The 3571-nt window shown below is 50.7% G+C and overlaps 1 non-coding gene across 1 annotated transcript; it reads left to right on the plus strand.

Moving 5' to 3' along the window:
• The first annotated feature begins 2697 nt into the window (after positions 1–2697).
• TRNAL-CAA (transfer RNA leucine (anticodon CAA)) lies at positions 2698–2770 on the plus strand. The gene has a single exon. It is a non-coding gene; the product is annotated as a tRNA-Leu (tRNA).
• The last annotated feature ends 801 nt before the right edge of the window (positions 2771–3571 follow it).

Genomic DNA, 3571 nt, shown 5'->3' on the forward strand with positions numbered 1-3571 from the left:
GCTCCGCAATCACATCCGTCAATTCCTTTAGCACTCTCGGATGCAGCTCATCTGGCCCCATGGACTTGTGCATGTCCACTTTTTCTAAATAGTCCCGAACCACTTCTTTCTTCACAGAGGGCTTGCCACCTCCTCCGAATGCTGTGCTGCCCAGTGCAGTCATCTGGGAGCTGACCTTGTTCGTGAAGATGGAGGCAAAAAAAGCATTGAGTATGTTAGCTTTTTCCACATCCTCTGTCACTAGGTTGCCTCTCTCATTTAGTAATGGGCCCACAGGTTCCTTGGCTTTCTTCTTATTGCCAAAATACCTGAAGAAACCCTTTTTGTTACTCTTAACTTCGCTCGCTAGCTGCAACTCCAGGTGTGATTTGGCCTTCCTGATTTCACTTCTGCATGCCTGAGCAATATTTATATACTCATCCGTGGTCATTTGTCCAATCTTCCACTTCTTGTAAGCCTCTTTTTTGTGTTTAAAATCAGCAAGGATTTCTCTGTTAAGCCAAGCTGGTCGCCTACCATATTTACTATTCTTTCTACACATCGGGATGGTTTGTCTCTGTAAGCTCAATAAGGATTCTTTAAAATACAGCCAGCTCTACTGGACTGCTTTCCCCCTCATGTTATTCTCCCAGGGGATCTTTCCCATCAGTTCCCTGAGGGAGTCAAAGTCTGCTTTTCTGAAGTTCAGAGTCCGTATTTTGCTGCTTTCCTTTCCTCCTTGTGTCAGGATCCTGAACTCGACCATCTCATGGTCACTGCCTCCCAGGTTCCCATCCACTTTTGCTTCCCCTACTAATTCTTCCCGGTTTGTGAGCAGCAGGTCAAGAAGAGCTCTGCCCCTCGTCGGTTCCTCCAGCACTTGCACCAGGAAATTGTCCCCTACAGTTTCCAAAAACTTCCTGGATTGTCTGTGCACCGCTGTATTGCTCTCCCAGCTGATATCAGGATGATTGAAGTCGCCCATGAGAACCAGGGCGTGCCATCTTGTAGCTTCTGCGAGTTGCCGGAAGAAAGCCTCATCCACCTCATCCCCCTGGTCTGGTGGTCTATAGGAGACTCCCACCACGACATCACTCTTGTTGCTCAGGCTTCTAAACTTAATCCAGAGACTCTCAGGTTTTTCTAGAGTTTCATACTTGAGCTCTGAGCAGTCATACTGCTCCCTTACATACAGTGCAACTCCCCCACCTTTTCTGGCCTCCCTGTCCTTCCTGAACAGTTTATATCCATCCATGACAGCGCTCCAGTCATGCGAGTTATCCCACCAAGTCTCCGTTATTCCAATCACATCATAATTCCCTGACTTTGCCAGGATCTCCAGTTCTCCCTGCTTGTGTCCCAGGCTTTGTGCATTTGTATATAGGCACTTGAGAGAACCCGCTGATCGCCCCTTGTTCTCAGTATGAGGCAGGAGCCCTCCCCTCTCACACGCTCCAGCTCGTGCTTCCTCCCGGTATCCCACTTCCCCACTTACCTCAGGGCTTTGGTCTCCTTTCCCTGGTGAACCTAGTTTAAAGCCCTCCTCACTAGGTTAGCCAGCCTGCTCACGAAGATGCTCTTCCCTCTCTTCGTTAAGTGGAGCCTGTCTCTGCCTAGCACTCCTCCTACTTGGAACACCATCCCATGGTTGAAGAATCCAAAGCCTTCTCTCCGACACCACCTGTGTAGCCATTCCTTGACTTCCACGATTTGACGGTCTCTACCCAGGCCTTTTCCTTCCACGGCGAGGATGGACGAGAACACCACTTGCACCTCAAACTCCTTTATCCTTCTTCCCAGAGCCACGTAGTCTGCAGTGATCCGCTCAAGGTAATTCTTGGCAGTATCATTGGTGCCCACGTGGAAAAGCAGGAAGGGGTAGCGGTCCGAGGGCTTGATGAGTCTCGGCAGTCTCTCCGTCACATCACGAATCTAAGCTCCTGGCAAGCAGCAGACTTCTCTGTTTTCCCGGTCAGGGCGGCAGATAGATGACTCAGTCTTCCTGAGGAGAGAGTCCCCGACCACCACCACCCACCTCCTTCTCTTGGGAGTGATGGTCGTGGAACCCCCAACCCTAGGACAGTGCATCTCATGCCTTTCAACTGGTGGAGTCTCCTTCTGCTCCCTTCCCCCAGACATATCATCTGGGTCACTCCCCGCAATGGTACCTGTGGAGAGAACATGAAAATGGTTACTTACCTGTGTCCGCTTTGCTGGTACATGGACTTTCCCCCTTCTTCTTCTGGAGGTCACATGTTGCCAGATTTCTTCACAGTCCTCCTCTCCCTGCTGCACAGCCTGCTCTGAATCTTCAGAACCTTGTGCCCATAGAAGCATATCCTGACGTCTGTCCAGGAAATCTTCAGTTTCTCTTATGCAACGCAGGGTCGATACCTGTTGCTCCAGACCTTGAACCTTCTCTTCCAATATGGAGACCAGCTTGCACTTTGTACAGACAAAGTCGCTTCTGTCCTCTGGAAGAAAGACAAACATGGCACATCCAGTGCAGGTCACAACAGTTGAACACTCCCCATCCATATTACCTTCCTACTATGAGCTTCCTCCGGAGATGCAGTAATTCCTCAGAGAAGTCGTTAGGGTGAAAGCCTCAGTGGGCTCACTCCAGGTGAACTCCCAGGCAAACTCCTGCTGTTTGCTGCTCTGCTGTTCCCCACTGCTCAGCTGGTTCTATAATCACCGAGCCTAAAGCTCTTCCAAGCCTTCTTAGCGCAGCGGGCAGCGCATCAGTCTCAAAATCTGAAGGTCCTGAGTTCAAGCCTCAGAGAAGGCAACTCTTCTTGCTCCCTGCTTTAGATTTTCTAACGGAAATCAGAGAAAAAAAGACTAGAGCTGAGTGGTTTCTAGACACCCTCCCATCCATCTAACACACACACAAAGACTTTTCTAACGGTACGTGTACAGTACGAAATTAGTTCAAAATTATTCGATTCGAAATTTCGGGAGCTATTTTAGACATTCAGGCTTCGGTGTCCCCACTAAAGCGCGTGAATTCGGCAGAGTGCGTCCACAGTCCCGAGGCTAGCATCGAACGTCGGAGCGGGTGCACCGTGGGTCGCTATCCCACAGTTCCTGCAGTTCCCGCCGCCCACTGGAACTCGGGGTTACGCTCCCAGTGCACGATGGGGCAAAAACATTCTTGCGGGTGTTTCTGGTGCGTGTCATCAGGAAGCTCTGGCAGACAATCGTTTCACGCCTTTTTGGCATGCAGACGCCATACTGCTTTCAGCAGACGGTGCACCGCTTGCTCTCCTGCAACTATGAATCCGCCTCTCATTTCCTCTCCCCTCCCGATGTAATCTCTACTATCTACTCTTTCTCTTCCTCATCGAACTCTTCTGCCTCCAACTCTGCTCTCCCGCTGGTGCCACGCTTCCGAGCTTCTCCGGGTTGTCTGTCCTGGGCTCCCACCTCCGTGAAAGCCACAGAAGACCACCATTTCCCGCCTTTCTTCGGCTGCCACGAACCAAACAGCACTTCTTCCCCTGCCACAGTTTTGACCATTGTAAATACCTCGCACATTATCCAGCAGTATGTGCAGTCCCTGCAAAATGGGGCGAGGAAACGACGACGG

The sequence above is a fragment of the Caretta caretta genome, chromosome 28 (genome assembly GCF_965140235.1).
Source record: "Caretta caretta isolate rCarCar2 chromosome 28, rCarCar1.hap1, whole genome shotgun sequence".
Classification (NCBI taxonomy): Eukaryota; Metazoa; Chordata; order Testudines; family Cheloniidae; genus Caretta; species Caretta caretta.